Genomic DNA, 14,353 nt, shown 5'->3' with positions numbered 1-14,353 from the left:
TGGGCCCCAGTGCCTCTTCCTCCAGCCAGACTGCGTCGTTTCCCTGCTGTGGTCCTCCTTGCTGCGTTGCTGCAGTCACCATTGCTGAGGCTGCAGTGAGCTTGTTGAGCCTCTGGGGACACTCTTTCGCCATATGCCCTGGCTCCTCACAGACGTAACACTTCCTGTTCCCTCTAGGAGGCTTCGCTTTCACTGCTGCTGGTGCTAGGGCTCTGGTTGCTGACTGAGCCCTGGCACCTCCAACCTCCATAGGTTCAGCTCCTCCTCCTGGCGGAGGCGTGGATTGCGTACGCGCTGCTTCTCTGGGAAAGAAGGAGGAGCCCCTGGCTGTTTCGCGCCCTCCACGCCCTTCGTCCCTGCTCCACGGACGTCCTTCCAGCCGCACCCCCACTGCCAGCGCCCTCTGCACGACCTCCTGGGTGGTTCGGGGTCTCTCCCCCCTCGCAATCTCATCTTTCACAGAGCTGTGTAATCCCTCCCAGAACAGGTCTCTTACAGGAGTCGAATCTCTGTCCCATTCTAGGGCACTGGCCAAGGCGAAAAAGCGGGCATGGTACTGCCGTACGCTGGCCCTTCCCTGTTTCAGTCCATGAATCTGTTGCCTAGCAAGATCCACGTCAATGCTTGATAAAAAACACGCATCCATCGCTTTAATAAAGGCATTCGCATTTTGGAGCGCCGGATCGTTATCCCTCCACAAATTGCGCAGCCATGCTCTGGCATCCCCATGCAAATAGGACATGATGAATCCCACTTTCTCTTGCTCATCTCTAAAATCTTTACTCAGCAGTTGCAGTGCACACAGTACGTCTGCTCTAAAATTGGGATACTGTTGCAGGTTCCCATCGAAGTGAGAGACCAGACCGCCTGTGCGTCTCCCCAACCCAATCCCCTCTGGTTTGGGTGTCTGTTGCCCTTGCTTCGTAAGCACTTCCAACCTGACCTGGAGATCCCTGTAGGCGGCAGCTGCGTCCTCCTCTCTCTTCCTGGATGCGAGAGCCTCGGCATTCAGCTGTGACACTGCTTCTCTGAGTTCCGCTATCTGCTGTTCAGCCGTCATGTCGGCTGCCGTTCGTGAGCTCGCTAGTAGGCACCTGCTTCTCTCCTCTCCTCGAGGCTGGAGATGCCCACAATTCTGGTGACGGAGCTTACTGTCAGGGTTGCTTCAAGATCCTAGCTCACAGAGGATCACGCTAGCCAACGGTCATTAAGTAAAAGTCTTTATTGAGTTACAGTTTCCATTCTCAAGCTGCTGCGTGCAACTCTACGTCTAGTAGCTAGACCGGCGAAGCTCCGTCTGAATCTCCGCCCCTCGTACACCAACTTAATATCCTAGCCCTGCTCCACCTTTTCCGCCTGACTGTTCTTCTCTGGGTCCCTCTGCCCCCCTGGGTCTCTTCCTTCCGGGATTCTTCTGACGCTGACCCCCCGGACCCTCCTGTCTCCTTGCGCCGGGCTTTAGGACCCGGCTCCCTTTCCGGGCTGCCTACTGCGCCGCCTTCCTGTGCATTTGAACTTGGCGCGCGCGCCCAACCTTCCACCTTCCGTCTAACCGTCTCTTCGCTCCCAGATGGAGGTGTGGCCACTCCTGACTCGTGCCCTCCCTCCTGTTGTGAGCTGCCAGCGCTTGCCCCCTGGCTCCCTTCCTCTTCCCTGTTCTCTGGCGGTGACGCTGGTCCCGATCTCCAACTGCTCTCCTCTGAGTCCCCTCTGGCTCTATCTTCCTGGGGTGCCCCCCTAAACTCCCCCCTTGCCCTGGCCACTGGTGCTCCTTTCTGTGAATCCTCCGATTCACTGGAAAGGCTCGGAGATCTCGGGTCGTCGTCATCGCTCATCTTTTCTTCTGCCTCCTCCCCTTCGCTCTCTGTTTCCTCCCTTGCCCTTGCCTCTGCTCCTGAACCCCTGACACATGTCATGGGGGATGTTTCCCCACCCACACTGGGCTCTAAATTGCATATAAATATGTAACTAATATTTTGGAGGTGATGTCAGAATTCTCAACACTGCTACTATATTGGGATCTGAGATAATCAATCTCCCTTAAAACATCTCCCCTCCCCAAGAATTGCTGTACTGCCTGGCATTCTCACAAGTGCCGGTAGGTGTGCGCTGACATTTCTTGGTAAAGGATTGACAGCTCAAGAATCAAGCTAGCAAATTTGTGCATCATCATCAGCTGGACCAGATCAACAGCGCAGCTGTTCCACCATCTTGTTCTTGCAGTGGCCAGCCAGATGCCTCTGGGAAACCCACCTTCCCTTTCCAACAACTGATATTCAGAAGCCTGCTGCCTTCAAGAATAGCCACGATGACTATGCTCCATGCCCAACAGCCTTATCCCCCATAACTTTGTCTAATCTTCTTTTAAAGCTATCCAGATTGGTATTCCAGATCATCTTTCTTCACTGCACTGCTAGCTACTCTGTCAGCTACTCTGTTAGGGAGTTGGACATGTTAAATCTCTTTCATTCTGTCAAATACGAAAAATATTGGTTTTTTCCATCGAAATAGTTTAGTTTTCATCAATTATTATGAAATGTCCAAGCAAATAATTTTACATAGAGAAAATGGAATGCACATGCAGCAGTAAGGAAGTGTGAATGTTGCACATATAAACAAATAAGCAAGGAGGGGCAAAAAAAATAGCAAATAAATAGATCCATTCATAGTTTTTTCGTGCTAGGAGTCTTTTGTTGGTGGGGAAAGGTAGTACAGGATTAGAAAAAAAATGTAAAGGAAATCACCACCATAAGGTGGGGGCAGGCAGAGAGAAGGAAGACGATGCTTAAATCCAAGATCCGCCCCCCCAAAAACATTCTCTGGTGATTCACGGTGCGTCTCATTTATTATGGAACGGTCTTTTAAATCCACAGGCTGCACTGCTCTGGCAGCCAAAACCATCCAGAGTCATATCTCTTTGGAGTTGTTTTCAACCTTCTAATCTCATGTTCCAATAAAGAAAGATTACCAACTGTCCTTGAAAGAGTAGTTAAATATTCACTTCTCATTTAGGACTTTTGACCTCAAGACAAAAACACCAGCTTCAACAATAATTCAAGTGCAGAATACTGTGTGATCACGCCACGTGTCCAGGCCCCCCTCTCTCTCCTATATATGTTATGCTATAACTGCATTGGTTTGTGGTCTTTACAAACCATGATTTAGCCTTCAAACTATGCTGAATCTCAGGTTTATGCAGATTCTCTATTTAGAGATAATATTTTAGAACTCTGCCCTGCTCCCGGTTTTATTTCATTTTTCTTACTTGACTACTTTGCAAAACAGTTATTGAACTCTTGCCAGTTTTGTACAATTCCACCTCTTATGTATTCTCAAAGATACTAAACAGCACAATGCTACTTGGTCTCCAATTAATACTTTGGCCTTGTTTTCACTAGTAGTATGGATCAATAAGGGCACCATTTGGGAAAACTTGAATGCAAAATTGAAATATGAAATACAGTATACACACACTGCTTCCCAGCAAACTATGCTAAAGTTTCTTAAATAATGATTCTATAGAAAACTTAAAATTAATTGGAGAGATATAATCATATGCAAGGAGAATTTAAGGGGGGAAAGGGAAATCAGAGGGGGTGGGGGGAGTCATTAAATGCAAATTTGGATTGGATATGTATAAACAAAAGAAAAATGCTGTTACTTTGAAACTTGAAAAAAAATATTAAAAAGAAAAAAGAAAACTTGTGATCCATACAGAAGTATAGTAAGCAATTCCATCCACAGTCACAGTTTTCTATGCTGCCTCTGCTGAATCCACAGTGCTAGAGGAAAGTCATTGTTTTCATTGCCTCTTCAACAGTAGGAAGCACAGGAACAGAAATTCCATGCAAGATTCTCTCCAGACGTGCATTTTGTTTATTCGGACTGTACCACAGTTTCTAGCTACACAAGAATAATGTATCACATGCTACATTTTCTTGTGAACTCAAACCCAGAAGAAGATCATTTAGGAAACTAGTATCATGACTTCACAGCATAACATCTGAATGAAATGTTAGTACACTCTGAAGTTCCTTTTTTTATTTAGCAATTAAATATGTATAGCAATTTTTCCAGTCCTAGATAAGTGTCTTACCTCATCAATATCCAGCACAACCAATGCTTATTATTCCTATTCACAGCAAAACTTAAATTTCCTTCAGTTCAATTTATTTCTCCCACTCCCGTCAATTTTCTCTCTCAGCTGTTTTCTCCCACTCCTGCCTAAGAAGGCCAGTGCACTCCTCCAGCTCCCCCCCCATCCCAGCTCTTCCTGCATCTGTGCACAGCTGCAGCCTCCACACCATCTGTAGCCCCTGCACCATTCATTACAAAATACAAACAGACCACAATTATTTACAAGTTGAAAAGCTACAGTGAAACTAACATTTGTTTGCGGAAGAAACTGCACAAGAATGAATTCTTCTTCTGGGCTGAAGAGAAAAACGATACTATGTCCTTTCACTGGTATTCTTTCTTGCTTTTACTGCCAATGCATTGCATCACTCAGTGTTACAATACAATATTGGGAAAGCACACACATACCGAATACAACAACTCATATCAGCGTCTTCTTCCTTGTTTGGTTATACACTTTATACATGAACACGTTTTCTGCTGCATTTTCTCAGCAGTAGATACAGAAGCATGCATGCTCTCTCCTCCTCTCTCTCTGGTCAACACTTGCATGGTCTGGCAACAGGGAGGGAGGGAGGGAGGGAGAGGAGTCTTACTAGCACCTGATCTCCTCTTCTTCCCCTCACCTGTATTTATGTACAGTGGTACCTCAGGTTACATAGGCCTCAGGTTACAGACTCCACTAACCCAGAAATAATACCTCGGGTTAAGAACTTTGCTTCAGGATAAGAACAGAAATCGTGCTCCAGCAGCATGGCAGCAGCAGGAGGCCCCATTAGCTAAAGTGGTGCTTCAGGTTAAGAACTGTTTCAGGTTACAGCTTCCGGGTTAGCGCCATCGTCGAATGGCGGATTCCCTCCGAGCTCCGGAGGGAATCTGCTCAGCAGGGGTCGGGTCCTGCCGCGCCGGCGACACGGGGACCCTTAAAAACTTAAATTATCTTTCACAGCTACTGAGTGAGCAGTGCTCAAAATTGGGATAGGAAAGCTACGCGCCACATGGCACCTGGAACCTGGGTTGTGGGTGCCAAAACACAATGTGTAAATGCATTTCTTCCCTGCAGATCTCCCCGCTCGCTTCGTCCTTTTTTCTTACTTGGTGGAAGCTGCCTGGGTCTGGTTTTGTCTGAGCTCAGGCAGTGATTCTCGAGCCTCAGCAGCAGAGGGCTGCTCCTGGTGGCCGTGGGCAGCAAAGGGGGCAGCAGGATGCCAATGGCCTCGGCAAGAGGTGCTGGGGGTGCTGCCAAGGAAAGGAGCCGTTTGGGTTCAGAGCATCATCAGCGCTGCAAATGTGGAGCTACTTGTTTGGCTGCTCCAACTTCGTAAGCAGCTCTGGCAGCTTCTGCACTTCAGCATCAGCACCACCATGGCTCCGAAGAACCCCATGACTCTTTCACTCCACAAGGCAGCAGCAGGAGAGCTCCTGCTGCCGGCTCCTCTCCCCTTCCTCCTATTCTCTCTCTGTCAAGTGAAGCTCCCCTCTCCCTCCCCTTCTTCCCCATCTTCAATGTGGGGAGAAGACTCTAAGGCCCGGAGGAATCAGCTGGCTTCTGCAGTATTGGAGAATAGAAAGAAGGGAACAGAATGAGGAAGCTTCACGCTGAAGTGCAGAAGCTTCTAGAGCTGCTTAAGAAGTTGGAGCAGCCAAATGAACAGCTCCACATTTGCAGCACTGATGGGGCTCTGAGTGGCAGCCCCAAACAGCTCCTCTCCTCGGCAGCATCCCATCAGCACTTCTCCTCAGCAGCAGATGCCGCCGACTGTGCCTCTGACCCTTCAAGAGTTGCTGCCTAGGATGTTTCGGCACATGCGTCTTCTGGTTCCGTGCTACCCTGTCAATCAGGCAGGGCAGTATAGCAGCATGTATTTTGGGGCCCTGATGCCCCACAGACCAACTGACTAGTGTGGTATCGCCAGGGGGAGATGTTAGGCACCAAACAATGGCGCCTGGACATCTGCACTGCCTCGCAAAAGGCCGGCTGCCAGTCAAAATTAGATGGGCTAATTTTGAACACTGAGTGAGCCAACAACAAAATAAGAATTGAACTCTTGAGCTGATGTGAACAAAACAGATCAGGAGTTATGATATTATAAAAAAAAATTATTTTGTCAACTTACACCTATTCAAGCAAGTGTATCTGTAATAGTTTCTTTCCACAGTGTCTTAAAGAAATCAGAGTGGCTTGCATAATATACAAAATGCAAATTTTACTTACCATTTACAACAGATTCTTGGAAAACGAGAAACAAAAACTGTATCCATAATATGTTTCCCTTCCATTTTCTTGGCAGACTTGCTTGTTGTTAGATTCACCATGAATTCTGGATTTCTAATGTTTTCACTTAAAAAGAAAAAGAGCACTACATAAGATAAACATATTGGACTTGATGGCCCTTGTGGTCTATTCCAACTCTATGATTCTATGATAAACAGAACATGGAAAGGGGGCTCTTAAATGCAGCTAAGGCACATGCAAACTTCCGCAAGTCTGCTGCCCCCTCCCCCCAAACTTTAATAAGGTATGTCTATTACTATCCAATCTAGCAACTGCACTTTCAAAAAATCTAATCAGCAGGTAAATTATTAGTCCCATATATTAAGATCTATACAGGCAGATACTAGATATCAAGAACAAGCCTAGTTTTATCAATTTGCCCAAGGCTTCTGTCTAGGTATCTTTAATGTTAGCTCTCTGGGCAAAGTGCAGACTTCAAAGCTCTTTGGGACTACAGTGCAAGACACATAACTATTCTACAAAGATTTCAACTATATCCTGAATATTGTATAATTCATGCTTAAGGAGTGCATTAAAAGTTGTGCTCTAAGCAGCTGTTTTCTTCCCATTTTTAACTTTTGCTAAATATCTTCAAGATTGATGTGCATGAGATCACTATTATTTCCTCCTATCAGCTTTCCTGCAAGGGAGCCTAGGAAAGCTTTTCTATTTCCGAGGACCTGCTCCTTCCAGGTAGATCTTCTCTCAACCTTTTATGTCCATACCAAAAAGTTTTATTTGTTTAATTTATGTGACTCATATTGCTGCAATTGAATAAATATTCCAGCCTTTTCTTACATTTTCTCCTATGTATACTATTTCTAAGGTTGCCATTTCCACCCTTAGACTTCGTCCTGTGCATTTAACAGTCCGGCTCAGACAAAAAATAAGAAAATGAAATATTTCGTGGCATGGGAAAAAAGTTATGAGGGAAAAACCATCAGCTTAATTTCTATATGCCAGGCTGCTGCTGCTAAATGCATAGGACTAGGGCCAAGAAAAGAGGTGACAACCAAAGCAAAAGTCCACATTCGGAATCACATTTGGGAAAAGATTAGATTAGCGATCTGGGTGAATGGAAATTACACAGTGGCCAAGAATGAAAATTAACAATGAAAATTAACAAAAATGACTGATTATCGACTTTAAAGTATTATTATGCTTAGGTGCAACCACCCAAATATCCAATGCAGCATAATTTTGTTGTGTTTTTACTACACTGTTACTTGCCCAAGGCTTAGAGATAGCAGTATGTGATACAAACTAAAATAATTCTATTTCTAAAGAGAGTGCGTTTTCTGACACCTTAAAGATTAATATACAAGATGATCTAAATTAGCATATTTAGTTTACCTGTAATTAGTTTATTTTACCTTTATTTAGTTTTTAAAAAGCTAAATACTTTTGAAATATCAGACCAAGCTTGACTGATACTGTATTTGCAATTGGGAGCCATAGTGAGAACAATGTGAAATGAAGAAAAGTAAAGCTTGTTATAACTATGCTATTAACTACGCCAGTGGTTTTCAACCAGTGTGCCTTGGCACCCTGGGGCGCTTTGAATGATGGTTAATAATAATAATAATAATAATAATAATAATAAATAATTTATTATTTATACCCCGCCCGATGGCTGGGTTTCCCCAAACACTCTGGGCAGCTCCCAACCAAATGTTAAAAACACAATACCGCATTAAACATTAAAAACTTCCCTAAACAGGGCTGCCTTCGGATGTCTTTGAAAAGTAAGATAGTTGCTTATTTCCTCCTCTAATGCCCTCTTGCATCTCTGCCTCCCAAAGGCTTGCACAGCTGTTTGTTGCAGCAGCCCTTGCTACAAGCTCCCCAGGCGAATGGTGCCTGGGGCTGGCCAGGGGGTGCTTCCCAGGCCCCTGTGGGGCAATGTGAGGAGGCCCCTCTCTTTGGGACAGGTGAGAGGGCAGCAGCAGCAGCAGCTGTCCAGAGGACTCCCCAGGAGAGGGAAGAGGAGAACACTCCACAAGGGAAGGTGTTTGAAAAAGGGTGAGGCTGCCAGCTCTGCAGGCAAGGGGTCAAATAACTGGGCTCCTGAGCCCCACTGGGGTGCCACAGAAAGAATGTAGTTGGTCAAGGGAGCAGTGGACTCAAATAGGTTGAAAACGACTGAACTATGCTATTAACTAGAAACTGTCATCATGCGACAGTGGCCACACCCTGGGAATGGCTTCAACAGGCTGGACAACCAGGTGAGGGTACCCAATGGGTCTCAAACCCTCAGTGAGTTACAGACTTCCCCTGCATGTGAAAACAGGCTCCAGCAGATTGAGTGGACAAGACCAAGAGTGCGTCCAACGGTCAAGAAAGCGGATTCTGCACACACTGTAGAGGGAGGTGAGGGGCAGATGGGGCTCATCAACCTGGGAAGGGAGCCCAACTAGGAGAAGGACAATTCTGGTCCTAAGCCTCTGCCACCTTGTGGCTATACTCACGGTAAACCATGAGGCAAAATCCACACCTGCTGCCTCTTCGGGAGAATAAAAGGCTTAGGAGTAAACCCTACATAAATCCAGACAAGACAATCGGATGGCGTCTCGTACACCTCCTTCTGGCAACTGCTGCAGCCAAGCTGATGCCAAACATCTTGCTCTGCTTTCCTTTGGGCTGAGAGGGTCTTGTTACCTGGCACTCAACTGTGTAAGTGACCTTAAGGTGGTCATTCTTAATCAAAGCAATTTGAAAGAGTAACACTTTGCATTGACCAGGATAATACTTTGCATTGATGTGGACTGTAGACAACAAAAGTGTTAAGTTGTGGGTGAACATGTCAGACGACACAGCGATTCTTCAATCAGCTCTTGTTTATTCACAGGCCAGAACAGAACTGAACTGAAGGGTTCAGCCAGCCTGCTTATATAGAGCTCCAGTACAACGTAACTGTAACAACTTTCTAAAACTATCCAATCACTGAACGTCACTTTCAATTCCTTATTTGCATAACTAACTACAGTATCCCCCTGCTGGCCCAGGGTGAGAACTTCAGTACATAACAAAAAGCTTATGTCATGAGCAAGAATAAATTTGTTTAGGGTGATATCCTACAACTTAATAAAAAGATTCCTTCCAGCAGCACCTTAGAGACCAACTAAGTTTGTTAGTGGTATGCGCTTTCATGCGCATGCACACTTCTTCAGATGCACATGAAAGTTCATACCAAGAACAAACTTAGTTGGTCTCTGGAAGGAATTTTTTAATTTTGTTTCGACTATGGCAGACCAACACGGCTAACTATCTGTTATCCTACAACTTAGTTGAATATCACCCAGTCTTTAAGATGCCACAAGACTCTTTGTTGCTTTTGCTGCCACACAAGCTACCCATCTGGAAATAGTTACATTTCTAAAACTGAAATTGTGCAACAAAACTATATTTATGTCACCTAACAAATACCCACAGTCCTGAGAACCACAATTACTTACGGTATGTTCATACATTTCTCCAGTTGGACTCTTCCACCCTTTATAAGTCTCAATTACAGGAAATAGCTTTCACAATGAATATTCATCATACACAAATCCCTGTTTCAGTTTCATATATTTATATCACTATATCAATCAATCATACACTTTATCAAAGTCACAGCTAACCTTAGAAGACACAACAGAAAAACTGCAACATATGGGAAATATAATTAAAAATCTTATTTGTTGTTCTTTACTAAAACTTCTAACAAGCTGTGCAATAGGTCTTCCAATTTGCTGTTTTACTTCTCTGTGGAAATATTAACAGCATTCTACAAGTCAAAAGTCTCACAGTTGTAGTAAAAGATTAAGGATAAGTACATTCCTTGTTTCTGCTGGTGTTATGTACACAAAAGCAATACCATGCCTTTGCAGAATTAGCCACACCCCTATGGTAGGCACTTCATTTACATACATTAAAATGCTCATTTTAAAATGAATACACACCTAGTCACAAGAGGCCTCAATTTAAAAATGACCTGAATAAATCCTATCTCTTACACACCCATCCCAAAGGAGAAAAAACAAATGGAAACTTAGGCTTAAAGGATGAGAGCAAAAGCTGGAAGGTATACAAGTCTAAATAAGTAACAGACAATTCTTACATTTAAATTAACTCCTACAACAAATTAAAGAAAACATTTGAAACATTACTTTCATTTACTTGCTACAACAAGCTTTTAATTTCTCTGCAACGAATCTTTCCATGTTTGATTTAAATCTCAACAGGTAAATTAAAACAGATTAATAAAGTGTATTTTGTGGCAAAGTTTCCCATGTAGAATTACATCAAAACAACCCATCACATTTGGGCTAATAAAACTCTTGTGATGGGGGTTGGGGGAGAATCCAACCTGATAAGGCAGCCATTGTTACCCATGAGGACACCCGAAGTGCAATGCTGGTCCACAGCTACATTTATTCCAATGCAAAAACTTTGAAATTCACACTATATTAATGAAAAAGGCAAGGGTGAAAAAGTAACAAATAGTTAATGTTTAAAAGTAAAGCAAGCAGGTTTAACATAATCTATCCACACAAATCCTCAATTCCAAAATCCCTACCTCCATCTTATTACTGCAGCAATGCAGGGCACAAGTAACTTGGCAAGATTCCTCCTCCCACGTCCCATGATAACCATGCCAGGCTTTCCCAAAATGGAAAGTGGGGGAGGGGAAGGAGAGAAGGAATATCCTATGTACTTGGATCATAGAAGGCAGGAGAGTCACCAAGGTCAATCACCAAAACACACTTTGCTAACATAAGATGAACAATATGCCTCTGAACACAGAAAGATCACCAAGGAAAGTGTTGTTGCCACATGTTTAAACTTATAATTAGATGCTTTTGCAGGCCAATCTTTCTAGCGTTTACCTGGAAATAAATAATCCCACTAAAATGATGGAGCAGCCTTCATTATTTATGCATTGTACAGCACAAGTTCCAATTTATAGTATAGTATAGTATAGTCATACCTTGGGATTAATACGCTTAAGGATAAGTATTTTCGTGTTGCGCTCCGCGGCGACCCAGAAGTAATGGAGCGCGTTACTTCCGGGTTTCGCCGCTTGCGCATGTGCAGACAGTCAAACGTTTTTCCTTGTCAAAACACAGAAATAAATCCCAATTTTGGCAGCAAAGCCTCCTGCTTTGTGGGTATGGGTAGCTTCCAACTATTGTTTATGTCAGGGACACAACTGTTCTGCCCTTGTCTCAAGGATAACACTATCACCCACCCAAGACAACATAATCAACCCACCTATGTTGGTGTGCATATGGCCCACATCCAAAACCAAAGAAATACTTCACATATTCAACAGAAAGAATTACCACCTAGATTGTTGATGGCAGCTTCTTACAAGGTCTTTCTTTTGTGCCAACCTCTATATTACTCTGTTATAGATATTTTAAGGCCCTTTACTTCAGAATTCACAGGCAGCTTCTTTTGAAACACCCCAGCCTTTGGTTAGGATACAGGGCGCAGTCTACCAACACAAAGTCCAAGAGTGTGATAAAATGCAATTACATCATCCCAGCCTGAGCTTTTGATTCACAAGAATTAATACAGATCATCGTTCCCCACGTCATCTTGAGGAGGAGTTCTGTGAAACTCAATCGTTTACATAATCCTAAAATAGTCTAGCCAATATGATTCTATGATTCTATATGGTGTTTCCTGCTTGGCAGGGGGTTGGACTCGATGGCCCTTGTGGTCTATTCCAACTCTATGATTCTATATAATATGTAAGATACTGGTTTTGCTAGCCTATCACATTGGTACTGCACCCTTCCTTTAATGAGTTCAGGGAGGCAGACACAAATGCAGGTTGCCATACTTTATCCTCACAACAAGCATGCCAGGCTGGTTAGGCCAGGGGGGGAGTAATGGGCCTAAGGTCACCAGCTGAGTTTCAGAGCTGAGCAGGGATTTGAACTGTGACCCCTTGATTCCTGAGACCAGGAAGAAGGTGGGGTGGGGGAAATCCACACTTTTATCACCACTAATCCCTGCATAACTTGCACATAGCTCTGAAGACTTTTTAAAAGTTTGAAATAAATAATAATTGCTAAGAGATCTTGGCCTATTTTAACCAGAATATTGTTGGAACACTTCCCCCTCAAGCTATTTATGCAATACCATTAGAGTACAGTGGTACCTCGGGTTACGTACTTAATTCGTTCCGGAGGTCCGTACTTAACCTGAAACTGTTCTTAACCTGAAGCACCACTTCAGCTAATGGGGCCTGCTGTGCTGCCGCACCACTGGAGCCCGATTTCTGTTCTCATCCTGAAGCAAAGTTCTTAACCTGAAGCACTATTTTTGGGTTAGCGGAGTCTGTAACCTGAAGCGTATGTAACCCGAGGTACCACTGTATCTGGACTTTACAAGGTGACAAAAATGGAGCTTAAACTCTGCGTTTAGACCCCAAAAAAGGAGAAGAACAAGTAAGACAAAGTTAATTATGCTGCACTTAGGTTTTATTTCAGCTGAAAGAGAGGAATACGTAGCCAAACAAACACAGGGTTTCCACCTTTTTAATCTGAAAAGGATTCCTATACTCTCTGCAGTCTTTGACAGGCAGGAATTCAACATGTGCAGCTTTCCCTTCCCAGGTGAAACTTTCCCAATTGCTACACCTGTTGCATTTCTTGACTGCAAAGTTTGAAGGGAAGCAGGCAGCACAACATCCCTTCTTACTTCTCTTCCTATCAGAGTTTGTCCTCCCGGAAGGAAGGAAGGAAGGAAGGAAGATTAGAAGCGGGAGGAAAGGCGGCTACAAGCCTAATACACATACCATGGAGCAAAACTGACAGGCAGGACTTCAAGCAGCGCGGATTTCCTCAGCCTGGAAAGGCGGCCGGGACCGGGGAGCTTCAGGGGCCCTTCACGGGTCCGCGCTGCGCAGCAACCACCTCGCCTCGCCTCCGGCTTTGATATAAATAAGCGAGGAAAGAAGGTCACAGGCGCCCTTCTCCAGCCCGCCTGGCAGGCAGCGATTCAACCAATATAGCTCCTCCTCTTCCCGCCCGGAGAGGTCGGCTGCCGAGGAGAGCTCGACTTGTTGAAGGTGCGCCTTGGAGACGCCGCTGAAATGCAGGAAAAGGCCGAGCCGCGCGCTGCGCTTCCGCCGAGGAAGGAGGTCGCGCACACCTGGCTTCGGCGCCCGGGCTCCCCTCCGGGGCGCAGCTGCGCGCTCCAGCCGGCCGGCCGCTTCCCGGGCTTGGGGGTCCCCCCTCGGACTCTGCCCGGGCCGCCGTGGAGTGGCAGGTACCGGAAATGAGGTCGCCGTGTACACAGCAGCCCCCGTCCCCAGCCCGCGCCCGCACACACCTCCCGCCAGGGCCGGCTGCTATTGGGCCGCCAAGGCCAGGAGGGCGGGCCAGGCCAGCGGGCGGGCGGGGGCGCGGGCGCGGGGGAGAAGGCGGAGGAGGCGGGGGGGGGCGGCCGGGCAGGTCCGAGGCGCGCCAGGCGTTTCGTGCCGGGGCGAAGCCCAGAGGCGGCCAGGTCCGCGGGAGACGCGGCGCCCCCCAGGCAGACAATGGGCTCCGTTGTATTTGCCATGCTCTGTTTGTGGCAATGTTCGGGGAGGCAGGAGAGGAGATGGTAGTGTTTAATGATATCCTTCCCAACTTGTGTTAACAAGTTCTACAATTTAGCAGAGTGACATTCCCCCTTTGAAACTTACACAGCGGACAGCGTTTTTGCCAGGCTTGTTTAAGCCTCTAAAAGAAGTTTCCTGGTAATTCCCCTTTTACTCCCTCCTAAAAAGAATAGACGACAGAGGACGAGATGGTGGGACAGTGTTCTCCAAGCTGCTGTCATGACTTTGACCAAACTGCGGGAGGCAGTGGAAGACAGGAGGGCCTGGCCTGCTCTGGTCCAGGGGGTCACAAAGAGGCGGACAGGACCAAACACACACACAAAAAGAATAGACACAACAGT

The 14,353-nt window shown here is 45.6% G+C and overlaps 1 protein-coding gene across 3 annotated transcripts in view; it reads right to left on the bottom strand.

Moving 5' to 3' along the window:
• Window positions 1–13,675, bottom strand: part of PPARA (peroxisome proliferator activated receptor alpha) — a 43,775-nt gene extending 30,100 nt beyond the window's left edge. The window contains exons 1-2 of one of the 3 annotated variants that reach the window (XM_077930802.1): window positions 13,206–13,675; window positions 6,353–6,478 (exon numbers count right to left, since the gene is read on the bottom strand). The gene's annotated coding sequence lies outside the window, so the exon portion shown is untranslated. The remainder of the gene's footprint in view (window positions 1–6,352; window positions 6,479–13,205) is intronic. The other 2 variants (XM_077930800.1, XM_077930801.1) reach the window with 2 other exon arrangements.
• Between the last annotated feature and the right edge of the window lie 678 nt (window positions 13,676–14,353).

This window comes from Podarcis muralis, chromosome 6, assembly GCF_964188315.1.
Source record: "Podarcis muralis chromosome 6, rPodMur119.hap1.1, whole genome shotgun sequence".
NCBI lineage: Eukaryota > Metazoa > Chordata > Lepidosauria > Squamata > Lacertidae > Podarcis > Podarcis muralis.
The sequence above is the reverse complement of the archived record's forward strand: the minus strand, read 5'-3'. Positions and strand labels throughout refer to the sequence as shown.